The sequence below is a fragment of the Zea mays genome, chromosome 9 (genome assembly GCF_902167145.1).
Source record: "Zea mays cultivar B73 chromosome 9, Zm-B73-REFERENCE-NAM-5.0, whole genome shotgun sequence".
NCBI lineage: Eukaryota > Viridiplantae > Streptophyta > Magnoliopsida > Poales > Poaceae > Zea > Zea mays.
In genome coordinates this window covers 126,119,664-126,138,269 of record NC_050104.1, presented here as the reverse complement: position 1 = coordinate 126,138,269, position 18,606 = coordinate 126,119,664, and positions in this window count along the sequence as shown.

Sequence of the window (18,606 nt, the reverse complement as noted above, 5' to 3'; positions counted from 1 at the left end):
ATTTCATGTGATAGTCTCATTGTAAGGAAAATAAGGTCCCCGGAGAAAGACAACAATCTTCCACTGCAAAATCTCCAAGAACTCTCATGTCTCTCAAGCTCGCCATTGATCTTCAATTGGTATCTTTTGAGACTACTTTCAGTATCATTTACATGTCTTCTCCAATATTTGATTAGACTATATTTCATATCATATGCTTCCATGTTGCTAAAAATGCATAAGTAGTTAACTCATATTCTGTTACCTATGCATAAGGGAAGTTAGTCTTTTCAAATCATGTCTTGCACCTCTAATTTTCACATGCTTTTTCCTAAGTAGAGGATCTCTGACAAGGGGAGTATTTCTTCATCTATAAAGGGGGAGAAAAACTCTTTCTAAAGGAGACAACTCATTTAGGGGGAGTAATCTTTTGAGGACTCTTTCATGTGGTATCATTCACATAGTTTAATTTAATATCCTTCTAGTGATATCATTTGATACAATTCTTGTTGAGGGCAAGCTTTTATTTACTTCCTACATGCTTTTAATGTCTTCCTTTTCGGTGGTTGATGCCAAAGGGGGAGAAGTTTAGGGACCAAAGCAATGAAAACTATATCAAACACCAAACACCACCAATTTAAAATTTTATATCTCCAAATGATTTTTCAAGTGGTTTTGGTTATTTGGTCCAAAAATAGGAAGTAAGTGAATTATGGAGTTAGGGGGAGGCTTAAGTCCATAATATCACATTGTGGGGACAATCATGCATCTTAGCAAGTAGATTGCATATTTTCACTCAAATACTTGTATTATTTGCTTGCTTTGATTGTGTTGTCATCAATCACCAAAAAGGGGGAGATTGTAAGGAAAATGGACCCGGGCCTTTTGGCTAATTGAGTTTTGGTGTTTGATGAACAACACAATCCGTGAACTAATAAGTTTTCTAGTGTTTGTGTTTGTAGTTCACAGGATGCGAAGAGAATTGGACCAAGGCAATGAGGATGCAACACCTCAAAAGAAGACATAAAAAGATGCATAGGAGTCCAATACTCAAGAACAAAGAAGCCCGAAGAAATCAACGAAGAAATCCAAGACGAGGGCTGTCAGCCAGCGCCTGGTGGCGCACCGGACATCGGTGTCCGGTGTGCACCGGACTGTCCGGTGAGGCACCGGACAGTCTGCGCAGAGAGGCCGCAGACATGCGCTCTCTGGCTGTAGCACCGGACTGTCCGGTGTGCCAACGGGCAGAAGGCAACGGTCGGATCCAATGGTCGACTGCTACAGGCGCCAACGGTCAGCTGACGTGGCGTGCACCGGACATCTACTGTTCAGTGTCCGGTGGTGCACCGGACTGTCCGGTGCACCCGACAACAGAAAGCTGCTGCTTTCTGTCCAACGGCTAGTTGGGGGTGTGGAGGCTATAAATACCACCCCAACCGGCCATTCTCAAGCGTGGGAGCCCAAGCAACATACCAAGGCATATAGTGCACATTTCCAAGAGCTCAAACACCCAAGTGCTTAATAGAATCACTCGGTGATTAGCGTAGGTGCTTTGTGAAGTGCTTAGGTTAGTTAGACCGCTTTAGCGCTTGCTCTAGGTGAATCCTAGTTAGTTGAGTGAGTTTTGTAAAACCACACAACCCCTCGGCTCTTGCGCGAGCCGTTGTAATTGTACCGAGTGGGGCGAGAGTCTTGCGAGACCGTGACAACCGCGTTTGTGTCACGGCCGCCACCGTGTACTGGAGGGAACGAGGCCCGCGGCGTTTCAGCCGGAAGCTCGATAGTGGAGACGGCGGGGAGCGTCCGAGAGGAGCCGGAAGCGGAGCACCACTTGCGCGTGGAGAAGGCCCGTGGCTCTCTACGGAGTTACTCGACCGTGGTGCTTGGCCCTCGCGTGGGCTTCCCCTTTGCGTAGGGGCACCAACGAGGATTAGTCGGGACCTTGCGTGGTTCCGGATACCTCGGTAAAAATACCGGCGTCATCCACGAGAGTTTGCTTCTCTACTTAGCTCTTTACATTCCGCATTTATATTAAGCATTTAAGTTTCAATCTTGTAAGTCATACTTATTTAGTGTAGATTGAAACTTAGCCTTTGCGGTAGAGATAGCAACACTTAGACAAAACCTAGTTTGCACATTCTAGTTTGACTATTTGCATAGGTTTTGCTCTAGGGATTTAATTGTGGCCTAGTTTATCGAAAGTTTTAGAAGTCCTAATTCACCCCCTCTTAGGCGTCACCCGTTTCCTACACCCCTCTAGGTGCTCTCAGAAACACTTTGATGCCATTCACCGTGAGAAAGCCGAAGAGGCTCGTAATGTACGTGTTGCGTTGGCCACATATGGGTTCAATCCCTATGGAATGAGCGCTGCCCCGTACACATGTTGGCCTGTGTTTGTTATCCCAATCAATCTCCCCCCTGGTGTGTGCTTTCAAAGGCAGAATATATTCGTGTCGTTGATAATTCCCGGACACCCGGGGAATAAAATGGGCGTGTACATGGAGCCTTTGATCGATGAATTGGTACGTGCCTGGGAGGAAGGGGTATGGACGTATGACCGAGCTACAAAGACAAACTTCAGAATGCATGTTTGGTACCAGTACTCCATGCATGACTTACTGGCGTATGAGCTATTCTGTGCCTGGTGTGTTCACGGTAAGTTCCCATGCCCAGTTTGCAAGGAAGCTCTCAGGTTCATTTGGTTGAAAAATGGTGGCAAATATTCGTCCTTCGATAAACATCGACAATTTCTCCCTGCTGACCATCCATTCCGCCTAGACATCAAGAACTTTACGAAAGGTGTCGTAGTGACAGACCGCCCTCCTGCAACGATGACTGGTGCCAAAATTCGTCTACAGATAGATGGGCTCGTGGCCAATACAGAAGGTGGTTTTGTGGGATATGGTGAGCAGCATATGTGGACACATAAGTCTGGCTTGACTCGGCTCCCCTATTATGACGACCTGCTCCTTCCACACAACATTGACGTGATACACACTGAAAAGAATGTTGTCGAGGCACTATGGGCAACAATTATGGACATTCCTGATAAGTCAAAGGATAACATGAAGGCAAGAGTGGATCTGGCAGCGTTATGTGATAGACCAAACCTAGAGATGAAGCCGCCAAGTGGAGGAAAGACGTGGAGAAGGCCTAAGGCCAATTTCGTCCTAAGCAGGGCCCAGAGGAAGGAAGTACTTCAGTGGATCAAGATGTTGATGTTCCCTGATGGGTATGCAGCTAACCTAAGTAGGGGGGTGAACTTATCTACTATGTGAGTCTTAGGGATGAAGAGTCATGACTTCCACATATGGATTGAACGGATTCTTCCTGCGATGGTTCAAGGCTATGTCCCTGAGCATGTCTGGCTAGCGCTTTCAGAGTTGAGTTATTTCTTCTGTCAGCTTTGTGCAAAAGAGTTATCTCGGACCGTGGTTGCAGATTTGGAAAGATTGGCACCCGTGTTACTGTGTAAGCTTGAGAAGATATTTCCACCCGGCTTCTTCAATCCAATGCAGCATTTGATTCTTCATCTCCCCTATGAGGCACGAATGGGGGGCCCCATGCAGGGATGTTAGTGCTATCCAATCGAGAGATGTCTAAAGACTATTCGAAGGAAATGTAGAAATAAATGCAAAATCGAGGCTTCCATTGCAGAGGCATACATTCTAGAGGAGGTCTCAAACTTCACAACAACTTATTATGGCGACAAACTGCCGAGCGTGCATAATCCACCCCCTCGTTACAATGATGGCGACAATGAATCGAACCTTAGCATATTTCGAGGCCAACTCGGAAGCGCAAGTGGCTCGACCACCAAGACCCTGACACATGAAGAGTGGCGGCATATCATGCTATATGTATTGACCAAACTTGAAGAGGTGACGCCATACATGGAACAATTCCTTCATGAATTCTGGCATCGATCAAGGGACCCCACTCCACAGGAATATGACACTCTTCTTAGAAAGGGTGCGAGAAATGGGTTGCTCGATTTCATTTCCTGGTTCAAACGTAAGGTACGTGCTTAGTTTGTAAAAGACAACGTTTTTGAACTCATTTTAGCGTCTTTTAACTTGCGAATACTTGCAGGACCAAAGAGATCCGTCTATGAGTGCCGAGTTGAGACAAGTAGCCAACGACTTTGCTTATAGGGTCAAGAAATATTCTGGATATGACGTCAATGGATACCGTTTTCGCACAACAAACTACGACAAAAGTCGGCCCAATCGGAAAACAACGTGTTATGGAGTCTTTACGCCCAGCCTTGACAATGTCGATTATTTTGGACGGATCGAAGAAATATATGAGCTCAATTTTGATGGTTCCAAACCTCTTACTCCAGTGATATTCAAATGTCATTGGTTTGACCCTCAAGTGATGAGACAGACACATTCTAATCTTGGGATAGTCGAAATTCGACAAGATTCCACCTTACCAGGAGACAATGTCTATATTGTGGCCCAACAGGCCACACAAGTGTATTATCTCCCATATGCGTGCCAAACGAAAGAACATCTTAAGGGTTGGGATGTTGTGTATAAGGTATCGCCGCATGGGAGGTTACCTGTTCCTAACGATGAAGATTACAACTTAGACCCGGACACATATGATGGAGAGTTCTTCCAAGAAGATGGGCTAGAAGGGCGATTTGAGATAGACTTAACCGAAGCTATCAGAATGGACGTAGATATTGAAATGGTTGTTGATGAGGAGGATGATGAGGTGCAAAATGATAATGACTTAGTAATCCTTGAAGGCAATGACATTAATGATGAACTTGCGTCTTCTGATGGTGTTAAGATTGAAATGGTTGATAGTGATGATGAGAGTTATGATCCAGCTAACCCCGACACATATGAAGATTATTTTTAATCGATGTAATGCTATATGACTATTTATTTTGCACCTGTTTTTAAATACATCTTTTTATATGTGCTTATTTGTTTACTCTTAATTGCAGGTTTTTGGACAAATATGGTCGGTGGTAATTGGCTGAGGAGGAGGAGGAGTAGGACGGCGGACGAGGCAGAGCAGGCGGCGCAGCAGGACGACCTTGTCCAGCAGCAGGCGGCGCCTCAGGACGACTTAGATCAGCAGCAGGACGACGACGACCAGCACCAGGACGCCTCAGGTTCTAGCGGCTCAAGTTCGAGGAGCATCTACCTACGAGGCCCCGCGAGTCTCCCTTAGCGTCCCATACTTCGGGACAGGCGACCGCTGATTCGGCCGGATGGGGAGAGGTATGTAACTTTATGTTCTTCATTCTTGTTCATATTATGTGTTCAAAATCATAATATAAACTAATACTTTTTATTTATCACTTGGATAGGTCTTGGACGGTTGTGGATTATGCTGGGGGTCATCGTCGCCCCCCAATGGCATCCTCGGCCTGCTGTGCAGGGAACACTTCCCTGGACTGGTGGAGTACGTCGGAGTGACGGGCCCAGCCTTCACCTTCGACCACTACGCCGTCGCCCCCGATGCGTAGACCGGGAGGGCCGAGAATTCAATAACAAGGCGGAGCGGGTGAAGCAAGAGCTGTGGGTTAGTCTTAGTATAATGTAAAATATGTCGCATTCGTTGCAAATTCTTGAAATAATGTATGGATACATCATTTTTGTATGCAGAATTTCTTCAGATGCGAGGCTGGATACGAGGCTAGGGCGGATGTGGTGGCCACCAAGAGCTGTACGAAGCTCGTCGTGGACATGCACTATGAGGCCCGAATCCAGGCCATCGTCACCTACCACGGCTCCGTCCTTGGGGAGAGGGTGACCAAAACTCAAGCCCAAACCATGTCGTTGACCAGGGACCAGTACCTGCAGGTAAAGTCATGCATGTTTAGTACCAGTACTCCATGCATGAATTTTATTTTATCTTCTGATATGCACTTTACGTGTTTACTTTGTAGATGATCCCACATTGGTGCACCGCACATCCTCTGTGCTGGGAGCAGATGGTGGATAGGTGGTGTTCGGCTGAGTGGGACCAGGCGCACAACGTTAGCCGGGAATGGCGTATGATGATGCAAGGTCCCTCCCACTACCAAGGCAGCCGGAGCCTGGGGCAATATGCCGAAGCATGGGTACGCCCTCTTTTTTATTTAGGTATATAGCATTGGATTAGATATTGTTTCTAACTATCTCGTTGGTTTTCTTGCAGTCGGCGTCACATGGTGGCCGGCCTTGCTCCACCTTCTCGGCCTATGCTATGGCCCATAAGGGCAAGGCGACGTCAGACGTCACCTACAACCCGGATGACGGGCCCGAGGCCTACACCAACCCCGCCGTCTACAGCCGCCTTCATGACTACACCGCCATGGCGCAGGAGGTCCATGGCCCAGATTATGATCCGAGCACCGAGCCGATCGACCCCGATGTGCTCATGAGGGTCGGAGGAGGCAAGAGACATGGGCGGTACTGGATTGCCGACGGGGCAATCGACTCGTCCTCCACTCCCACTCTGTCTCAGTTGCGGGCAAGGAGCACGGGCTCGAGTCCAGCCATATGACCTCGGCATGACAGCTCACAGCTTCGCATACAACAACTCGAGGTTAGTGCTTCTGTAACTCGTCATTCCTTGAGTTATATACCTTCTCTTTGAGTTACTATAACGTTGGCTTGTAATATTACAGACCCAACTAGAACAAGAGAGGAGGGAACGTCAAGAGATGGAGGCGAGGATAATGGCGGAGCGGGCGATGATTGATCAGAGGATGGCAGATATGTTCCAGTACATGCAGAGCCTTAGCGCGTCCCAGGGTTTCGCTCCGCCACCTCCATTGTTCCCTGCAGTTGACCCTGCTCTATTCCAAACTCCTGTGAGTATCAAAATTGTAGTTACATGTTGGTAATGCATTTGGTATAACACATGCAATCTCTTCTCTGTGCAGGACCAATCTGGGGCGGCATCCAACAACCCTCATGAAGGGTTCAGCCCAACGCAGCACCAGACCAACCACCCACCTCCACGAGTTTTATGTTTTAAGTGTTGAATACTTAAGTCTGTGTGTTTGAAGACTTCAAAACTTGTGTTAGTCACTTATGTTTGTGTTGGATACTTATGTCAGAGCTTGAGACGTATGAGACTTATCTTTGTGTTGGATACTTGTGTTGAACATTATGTTTGTGATGGATATTTATGTTTGTGTTGGCTATTTATGTTTGTGATGATATCTATGATGTATATATGTGATATATATGTGATATCTTTTGTTTGTGTGGATGGAATACAAAAAACAAATAAAAAAGGTGCATACTGGTCACTTTGCCGAGTACAACACTCGGCAAAGAGGTTCTTTGCCGAGTGTCAAGACCATAGCACTCGGCAAAGAACCAAGACCTGTGCACCGGTATAGGTTCTTTGCCGAGTGTAATGTCTCTGACACTCGGCAAAGAGGCACGCTTTGCCGAGTGCCGTACATAGCACTCAGCAAAGAACCTGACATGGGGACCCTCCCTGGTGGGTTCTTTGCCGAGTGTTCCAGGTGGTACTCGGCAAAGAAGTTATCTTTGCCGAGTGTCTGCCAGACAGACACTCGGCAAAGGTGTTACCTTTGCCGAGTGTCATCCGTGACACTCGGCAAAGACGCCGTCTCTGTCACCCCGTCGCCGTAACGACTGCTTTTCTTTGTCGAGTGCCAGCTGGCACTCGGCAAACCTCTTTGCCGAGTGTCCGAGAAAAAGTACTCGGCAAAGAAAGCTTTGTCGATGCACTGTTTGCCGAGCCTTCTTTGCCGAGTGCTTCGGGCACTCGGCAAAGCACTCGTTTCCGGTAGTGGTGCTCATGGATCGTTTGGAGCATCTTCAATAGTGCTCGATCTATAAAAAAACATGCTCTATTTTTTATAAAAAAACAAAGGACACAACACGACCCCATATTAGTGTCAAATCCTTGTTTCTATATATTCTCAACATGATGTTTTCTAATAATATATTTTACTTCCTAAAATACATGATTTAGGGCTTAACTGTTCGATCTTAACTTGTTTGGTGTCCTAAACACTTTATATTATATTGTGTTCAAAATTTTCAAACACTATTTCTAGGAACCTTGTTGAAGATGCTTACTCCAGTTTATTTGAGTATATATATATATATAGCATGGTTGGATCGAGTATCCAACATGCTATACTAGACAACCATTTTTAGATACATTACCGAACTCGACTTTCTATAGCATGTTGGGATCGAGTATCCGACATACTATATTAGACTACTATGTTTAGATATACTATCGAGCTTTGCCAAATGTCACAAACACTTGGCAAAGGCCTTTTTCGCTTACCAAAGGCTTTGCCGAGTGTTACACTCAACAAACATTTTATCGGTAGAGGTTCTTTGCTGAGTATTTTTTCGGCACTTGGCAAAGACTTTGTCGAATGTCCAAAAGCACTCGTCAAATTAAGAATCACAAAAAACATAAACAATATTTTTTAATTAGGAGAACAACCCCCGACACTTGTTATTGCCAAACCTATCACCCTATCACTTTCATAATTTTTTGAACTAAAAAATCACGTGTTTTGTGGTGGTGAGTCACAACCTTTCTCGCATGCACAAACTCCTCGACCACTTCACCCCCTATATCACTTGTGTCTAAATTATGTTTTTCTTCTCCACATATTATAACAAACTGAGAGTAAATTGATTATTTGAGACATTAAATAATTTCAAATGAAAAAGTTGTTAACTGCAAAGTTGCATAACTCTTTAATACCTACACTTTTCATTTTAATAGTTTTCATCCGAGATCATTTCAAACGTATTTTTATATGATAAGATGATTTCAAATTTAAAAGTTGTCAACTTAAAAGTTAAATAACTTTTCAAGCTCTACAACTTTCATTTTGATGTTTTTTTCATCCGAGGCCGTTTGAAAATTTCAAATTTGAGTTCAAATATAGTTTTACATGACCAAATGAGTTATACAACTTTGTAGTTATAACCTTTTTCATTTAAATTAATTTACTGCTTCGAAATATGATTTGAAAATTGCCTTTGCCTATTGTAAAAAGAAAACACTCGGCAAAGAAATTCTTTTCCAATTGCCAAAAAGAAAACATTCGTCAAGAAGCTCTTTGCCGAGTGTTTTATTTTAGTGAGCGTTTTATGTTTAGCACTGGATAAATAGCTTCTTTGTCGAGTACAAAAAAACACTCGTCAAGAAGCTATTTGCCGAGTGTTTTATTTTAGTGAGCGTTTTATGTTTGGCACTCGATAAATAGCTTCTTTGTCGAGTAAAAAAACACTCGGGAAATTACTTGGCACTCAGCAAAGACTCATTTTGGTAGTGATAGACGAAGGGTAGAGGCTCTGAAAGGCCCAGCCTTCGCTCGCCGGGAGCACAATTATCAAGGCAGTGAACTCTAAAAATATATATTAATGATTTTTCATTTAAAAGTTGATCTCTTTTAAATTCTTTAATATGAAACATTTATATACATTTCTCCATGCATAAAGTCATCTAACTACTACTGCACAATATGCTAAAATATTCTCAGTCGCCCAATGCATATAGTCACAAGACCAAATTTTTTTTTCATATTCACAACTACCTTTCTAGTTAAATGAGCCTTTATCAACTCGTAGTCCTAGCCCGGTGGGCTGTAGGGTCTGTTTGAAGGGATTTCTATTGAAGGTTCACACATTGAGCCTCCACCATGTACTTGCCTAAAGAATTTGTCGGGGCCTTCGACCCCGAAAGCTATAAGGAAGATGGACAATATATCATTTGGTTTAATTTTTTTGTGTTTGATGAACAATATGACTTTAAACTAATGTGTTGGCTATTATACAATGTATAGATCAAATAGCTGTAAGGTAGACTTTAAACTAATGTGTTGGCTATTATAGCATAGTGGTGTGTGAATGATCAACACCTTAAGCAAGAAATTAGAAGCCACATTGAAGACATACAAGATAATTTAGAATTCTAAGACACTGAGAAGTAGAAACCCGAGCGTAAAAGCACAAATAAATTTGAAGGCACAAAAGTAGACACAAATAGCTAGATGAATTGGATTGTCTCATAATTTAGGACCTGATCAAATTGACATGATTGACATGACTTCAAATCTAAGTCATAGAGCTTTTTTATTAGCATTTAAAAAAAGTCCAAAATCGAAGTATGGATCTAAAATTTAGTTTGAAAATATAAAAGTGAATCATGCTAAAAAACAACATTAGCATGTCTGGTGTTCCTATCGAGTGCATGTATCCGGTGCATATAGGATCTAACCAAAACTTCTATTGAACCACCAGACATGTCCGATGCTCCAAGTAGTAGTGTGGAGTCTAGTGCTAAAAACATCGCATCAGTCAAATTTCAATGTTCGAATTGTGTCAAAAGTCTAATGCTATCTCTAGACATGTTCAATGCATATATACATAGAATGTTCCAGCTTTTAGCAATGGCTACTTTTAGATTGGGGCATATAAATACCACCCCAAACATACATTTGAAGGACGCGAGAGATGAGAAACATGCCAAAGGAGTTGATGCTCCATTACAGTACTCTCCACTTACATAGTATCTAGTTATACATATGGTGATTAGCCTAGGCACTTTGCAAAGTGCTTAAACTAATTAGACTATCGCTTATACGTTTGGTCTAGGTTTAGGCCTAGTGTTTGGCGATATTTGCATACCTCTTACCTCTCGATGCTTGCGCACACATTATTGTAAGAATCACTTTAGAGGGGCACTCCAACAAGCCATAATGTATACTAATTTTAGTATTTATTTTTGCTTGCTTTGGTTGTGTTATCATCAGTCACCAAAAAAAGGAGATTATATATATATATATATATATATATATATATATATATATATATATATATATATATGGCAGGTATAACGGGAGCCCTGTGCTTTCAATAGTTAAAGGAAGCCCAGGTCGCTCATCCCTGTAACCTGGTTCAACTCAGCGCACCGACTAGACCAGGCTGTCGGTTGCACCACCCGCGCCCACGTCTCTGCGCGCAAAAAAGGAATGCATGCATGAGTCAAACACGTCCCCTTGCATGCGCATAAATTTAGGAAAGATATGTGTGACAGTTTCTATTTTTAAATGCTTTATTTCCTCCATAAATTTAGGATCTCTGCAACAGCCATGCAACTAGACTCGTAAGGACCATTTTATGATATATACTGCTACTAAATATGCTATCCTGTGTAGATAATTATGCAATTCAGTATACTGCGTAAAAATCTGTTACCAGCTGCATGCACACGAATTTATGATGAAAATAATGTGCAATGAAAGGAAATAAATTGCACGCATAGAAACAAAAAAATCATATTTAATGTTTTATTTCCTTTATAAATATAGGATCCCTCCAACAGCCATGCAGCTAAACACATTAGATCTAGTTTATGATATATATTGATACAAATTATACTACATGGTGTAGCTATTTATGCAATTCGTTACACTGCGTAAAAATCTGGCATGTTGTTCACTGGTGGACGCATCTCCGGGTTAGAGCGTAATAACCTTAAGTTTTGAACATAAAATTCTTCAATTATAAGCGTAAATACCAAGCCAATGTGAGAGGTTGATAGCTCTAGTAGGTTGTTATTACGATCCTATTTTTATGGCAGATCCGAAAAACATGACAGCCGCATGCATGCGGTTATACAGATCCAAAAATTATGGCAAAATGCATGCATCAGTCAAACACGTTCCCTTGCATGCGCGTAAATTTAGGAAAGATATGTGTGGCGGTTTCTATTTTAAATGATTTATTTCCTCCATAAATTTAGGATCGCTGCAACAGCCATGCAACTAGACTCGTAATGACCATTTTATGACATATACTCATACTAAATATGCCACACTGTGTAGGTATTTATGGAATTCGTCACACTGCGTAAAAAATCTGGCATGTTGTTCACTGGTGGACGCTTCCCCGGGTGGAGCGTAAAAACCTTAAGTTTTGAGCATAAAATCACTCAATTATAAGCGTAAATACCGAATCAATGTGAGAGGTTGATAGCTCTAGTAGGTTGTTATTACTATCCTATTTTTATGACAGATCCAAAAATATGGCAGCCGCATGCATGCGGTTTCTATTTTTATACAGATCCAAAAATTATGGCAAAAATCGTGGGAGTTTCCATTGCATGCGCGCAAATTACGAACAACATAAATCAAGGAATTGTCTTTCCAATGTGCATGCAGTAAACTGATATACGAACTCTGTGTTTAAACATAAAATCATACAGTTTTTGGTGTAAATAATACATGTGGTAGGCATAAAACACAATAATCGAAAAGAAAACTGCGCCGGATCGGAGGATGTCACGCGCGATCATCGCTGCGCGCATCTCGGGCCTTCCGTGACGCCGCTCGCTCGAAGATCGCGCCTCATGCGTCGTCGTCGCTACTCGCACGTCGACGGGCGTCGCTTGCTCGCCGGCCTTGGAAGTGCCGCCTCCTCGGGACCTCGGGGACACCGCCGCTTACCCGCACAAGGGCCCCGCTGTCGCTCGCCCTCTGGATCGGGGAGCCGCCACCACCGACCTGAAAACCGCCGCCACTACTCCGGATCGAGGAACCTCCGCCACCGCGCGTCGAGGTCACGGAGTTGTGGCCACCGGCTGGGGGTCCACCGTCGCGCACGCTCTGGGGCAACCGTCGTCGTCGCACTCGACGTCGCTAATGAATCGGGGTGGAGCGTAAAAAACTGAACCCTAGCACTCCGGGTCCTGTTTTATAGACATCTGGATGTGGTCCGACTCGACCGGATTGCACCGTCCGACTTGGGCTTCCTCTAGTTATTGAAAGCCCAGGGCTCCTAATATATATATATATATATATATATATATATATATATATATATATATATATGTTGATGACAATTAAATTTTGGTGTTTGATGATCAACATAACTATTTGAACTAACATTATTTGCTATTGTTTTTGGTTATAGTTCAAATGATGAAACATGAACGTGGACAAAGACAAAGTGGTAATAAGGATGATTTACACCTCAAGAAAGATATTAGAACACCTCAAAAAAAGAAGAAAAAGTTCCCGGTGATGGATGGAGGTGGAGATGTGCTTGCTGGAGACTTGTTTTCGTGCGGGCACGCATGCATGTCTTGCCCCAACATCAGTCCGGAAAAAGGAGCCGGCCGGGAATAAAGGCAGGATTATTTTGAGAAGTGACAAAAAGGCGAGGAGGGGAGGGAATCCATGCGCAATGTATTGCGGCAACCCCACCGGCCGGCCAAGCAACGCAAAGCAGCGGAGCTGCTGGAGGGCCGGCCACCTAGTGATCATGCAGCCCCGTTGCCGCCGTCGCTTTTTGGAGATGGACGGACGGACGAAGTATGTGCATGCATGGCAACTTGTTAGCACCGCACGGCATGCGCATGCACACGTGCGTCCGGGCTCGCTCATCACGATCGCGCGTGCGGGTTCTCTTCTCGTGTCCGCTGCTCTGCTCTCCTAGCTTCCTTCCTCGACATGGATTGCCAGCCATGCCCCCCATGCGACATTCGGGCCGGCGTGAGTTAGCTCTGAGTCTGAGTGGGCTGCATGTGCGTGTGCGTGTGCGCGCCTAGCTAGCCTCTAATCATTTAAACTTAGCATGTATATCTCTAAATTTATGGTCTATAAGCTCAGATAAAGTTTAATAGACAAAGTATATGATCATACTAGATCGTCTCTAGTAGTATGTATGTTAAGTATGCAAGTATACATAGACCATATAATATACTTATTTTATATACTGTTATAGTAATATTATAATAAAATTTTAAAAGTGGGCACTTTTGAAAAAATATAGAGTATGTCAAAATAAGTATATAAACATATTTAAACCGGTAAATAAGTATGCACACATACGTAATATAGTTTATGAAAGATGGGAGTAATGACTCCTCATGGTAGAAAAAATACACCATATATATACATACACATAATAAAATTTAATATTGTATATTACAAATGACAAAAAAGGTTTCAAGGGTCCTTTTTTTAGGCTAGGTGCACCATCTCTTCCATTCCACAAAATTGTGCTGCATGAATCCATTTTTGCACTACTTGCTCATTCACACCAATTCCTTCATCTCTAGTAAGTCGTTGTCGGTGTTTCGAACCAGCACTCAAGAGTAAATTTGTGTATGCACGTTTTGGATCCGGATGGTGTGCTCAGTGGGTGCAAGATTTATACTAGTTCGAACAGAACTTCCCTACTTCCAGTCTTCGGTGGATCGCACTACCGGCACCTTGTTGCTGATTGCTCGTAGTAGGGCTTACAAGCGGCGAGAGAGGGATGGATCCCAAGTCTCTAAGTGATGTTGGTCCGGGAGATCTACATATCGAGCGTTCGCTTCTGGGCTATCGTCGAGTGTCATCCCTCTCCTGTGTGTCTCCGACCTCCCCCCCTTTATAGTCTAAAAAGGGGGATACATATGGCTTCCCTTGTAAGGGTTGTTGTACCAGGGTAAGATAAAGTAATTCCCCACCTAGTAAAATCTTTGTAGTGTTCCCTTATCCATCCCCGGATAGCTCTCCTATCGCCTGTCTTTAAGTTCGTCGGGGAAGCGTGCCATCGAAAGGGGTCTGGGCATCATCATTGTCTTCTGTGTCCATGTATTCCATGCCGATCCCTAGTCTCCGCGGTCCGTCCCCTGGCCTTTTCCATCGCATCGGGAGAACCCAAGCCTAGATTTGTAGGTCATGAGTGGACTTAGGCCTTGGGCTTATAGGATATGAGTAGGGATGGCAATGGGTTGGGGTAGGGTCGGGTGGAGCAAAAACCAGCCCGCAATCACACCCACGAAGTCTACGTAAACCCGCTCGCGATCACACCCATGGGTGCAATTCTAAACCCACACCCAAACCCGTCAGGTTTCGAGTCACCCGCGTGTTTTACTTATTGTAAAATTTTAAGCAATAATTCAACTATAAGCAATTAAATACAAGAAATAATTGAGTTATATCTATGGATTTTAAGTCTTCTCACGTTGAGAAACAACAAAACACTTCATGAATCATTGGCCAAGTCACTTACTGAAAATAACTACTATTATATCTTAATCATCATTGCACAAAAATAATGAATAAACCAAATTTCGGGTCGGGTGTGTGTCAAAATCTTCACTCATACCTGCAACCATCAAGTCGGATACTCGTCGAGTTTCGGGTTTGTGGGTTAAATTGCCATCCTTAGCTATGAGTGGGAGGATGACAGTTGGCTTGTTGTATTCTGACTTGGCGTCAGACATAGTTGATGTGGCGAATGTGTCATTGATGATGGGACAAATTCGATGGTTGCATGGGGTCCACTCAAGCGATCCCTTGGCAGTCCGTCTAGCTCCTCGGCCTAGCTCCGCCTCGCTCCACCCCCCAACTCGGAGAGCGGGGGTCATCGGGAGGATGACAGTTGGCTTGTTGTATTCTGACTTGGCGTCAGACATAGTTGATGTGGCGAACGTGTCATTGATGACGGGACAAATTCGATGGTCGCATGGGGTCCACTCAAGCGATCCCTTGGCGGTCCGTCTAGCTCCTCGGCCTAGCTCCGCCTCGCTCCACCCCCAACTCGGAGAGCGGGGGTCATCTAGGGGCGGATTTACGCAGATGGGGCTCTTTCCATTTCCTCTGACTCGTGGCCCCTAGAGGTCTAAGGACCTGATCCCCGACAATAAACCCCTGAGCCTCAAAGGGGAGCGTGTTTCCCCTTGGAGGGTCTTTTTCGATGAGTCGGGTGGTGTCCAACCTTGTTGTTTCCTGATTATTGTGTCTCAAGAGTAATTAAGGCATGTGGGGACTGTCCTCGGCTTCTATTAATGCAAGCTTTCGTGGCTTGTGCATCAGGAATTGAACTATCGCCTCATATATGTCCTTGGCGATGAGGTGTGTCGTTCTGTTGCCTTGAATTTCCTCTTATAATTAGGCCTTGCATGCGGCCTTGTTCTTCTACGCTTCAACCCCTCTACTTGAAAAGGGGCAACTTCCTTCCCCGTCCTTGTTTCCCATGGATCTAGGCAAGCGCCAGGCGGATGACAATCCCCCAGTTATGAGGCCTCTAAGGCAGCGCATGGTTGATTCATGGTATGGACCTCTTCATCGTCAGGGTCTTATATTTTCTGTCTTTCTCTTTACCTTCTGCTCTTTTATAGGTGAGTGGTCTCAATGGGTTCGTGAAAGGATCCTGGGATGTCCTTTCATCAAGGTGAGCCCCGGCTCTTCCAACGCATATGCTAACAGAGCTCCGGGAGAGCCTAGCTGTCGCCTATGTAGCTTTCGACGCTGATGATGTTGAGGTTGCTAGTATTTGTGTGCGTCTAGAGGAATCAGATCGTTGGGTCGTCAGTGAGTGGCACATTCTTTTCCTCTTTCCTTTTCTTCTTTTTCCTCCTCCTACATTTTTCCTTATTTACTTTTCAGAGCTGGAGACGGAGGTCCCAGGCATCCGTGAAGGCACCGACAAGGCCACATAGTTGGTCCGCGCTCGTGGCGCTAACCGGGAGGAATGTCTCTTGGATGTCCCAAACGGGGCTCATGACACAGTTCACCGTGGTGTTCATCGGGGCATAACCACGTTTTAGCGATTGCCCAACTTCGATCGGGTCACGAGTTATGCAATATTATTAGTCTTCCTGAGGGGGCGTTGGTGGAAGCTCAAAAGGACCTAGATGACGACTTTGATGCTACTGCCAAGGTTGTGGTTGATCTCCTCCCGTTGGAGGAAATTGTCCGTGACCCTTGGTCGGGCTAATCTCACACTCGGGGCAGAGCGTGGCCTATAGTTCCTAATTTTCCATGGTCGCGGCTCATGTTTGTAATCGAACCTCCTTTTTATGATATCTTCCCCTCGTAGCTTTCTTATTGGGTTAGAATGTCGAGTCGCCTTCTGCACACCTAGAATAAGCCCCCTGGGTCTTCGGTTGCCCTGGAGGTATAATCCTATAGGGGTGCATCTCGACCCCTCATGCATCGTTTGTTGGGCTAGCCGGGTGAAGGAGGTCAGGTCTTCTCGCGTTTCTTTCATGGTTCGACTTCCTTCGAAAGGGCCTCGACCCACTTCCACGAGGATGGGTGGGTGACCACTATCATGTTACCGAGCCTTGCTTTTTACGAACGCCACCCCTTGTGGGGGTTAGCGGCTTGCAAACCTCAAGTCGGTACCGTGTGGGTTACCCTGAGTTCCACTGGGCTGATCTCAGGACTCTAGCTGCTGCTGGGTCTAATCGGTCTCGTCTGATGGCAGTTGTCCACATGAGCCCCTGAGGCCTTCTAGCGAGGTTTGGTCCCTTAGCGCTCTTTTTTGGGGATTCAACCCTTCTGAGCCATCCGGGATGAGCCCTCGAACCGACTGTTCATTATACCATGGTCTACCTGTGGGGCATGTCTCATCCTTTTGTGGCTCCTTCTGACGCGTTCCGTCCACCAAAAAGGGGACGAGTGAGCAATACCAAGCTTACCTCAATGGTCGAGTTCATGGCGATCGACGAGTTACAAACGGGTTATCCGAGTGAGGCCCTAGTTTTCTTTCGCAGGAGCCAAGCACGGGGTCTGCTAGTGACCTTCCTCATATTTCCAAGCACCGACTCATGTAGTTACCAGCCCCGTTCGACTAGGCCTGATGGCTTACCGCCTCTCTCCGTGATAAACCATGAGTATGATGTTTCCAGAAACTCGAACACGGCCTGGAAGTGCCCATGGCGCTTGTGTGTTGGGGTCCTAGTCGCTAGTCTGCCCACTTCCTGTTCATCCCTCACTCCACTATTTCGAGAGCGGCGATGCGCCCACGAGCCCCAATGTGCTCGTCTTCAAACTCCAATTCTTTTGACGTCGAGTTGATCCCATTGGGCAATATTTGCCCGCATAGGTATCGAGCCATCGTGTTTATGAAAGGAGTAGAAAAGTTCTCGAATGGAGCGTGCGAGGAGCCTAAACATGGTGCTATTCATAGTTTGAGGAGACAGTGTCTTTCCCAGAAAGTTCGTCACAACTCTACTCCTTGGTTAGCCCTTTTAGTACGTGAGGGGTCTGACCCCTTCCTCCTTTAGGACTTGGTGTTCCTTTCAGGATCTCGACCTATTTTAACGCGTGCGAGGTGAACCCCTGAGCCCCTTGTTCATTACACCGGATCCGTTTGGGGAGCACACCTTGTCTTTTTATAGCACCTCCCCGCGCGTTCCATCTGATGGAAAGGGGAAGGGTGAGTAGCACCATGCTTCTCTCAACGGTCGAGTTCATGGTGCTCGATGAGTTACAAACGAGTAATCCGAGTGAGGCCTTGGTTCCTTTCGCATGATCATTGGGTCCGTTCATGATCATCCTCATACTCACAAGTGTCAACTCATATAGTCATCGGCCCAGTTCGACCGGGTCTGACGATTCGCTGTCTCTCTTCGCGATAAACCATGAGTTGGACATTTGCTGGAACTCGAACATGATCTAGAATTGCCCTCGGTGCCCATGCGTTAGGGTCCTAGTCGTTAGAGTGCCCACTTCTTGATCGCCCCTCACTTTGTTATCTCGGGAGCGACCACGAGCCCTAGTGGGCTGACCTTCGAACTCCAATTATTTGGACCCACCTAGCCCGCTCCTCGTTACGAGTTGGCACGGGTCTTAAGGTCTTATTCCTCACAGGAGGAAAA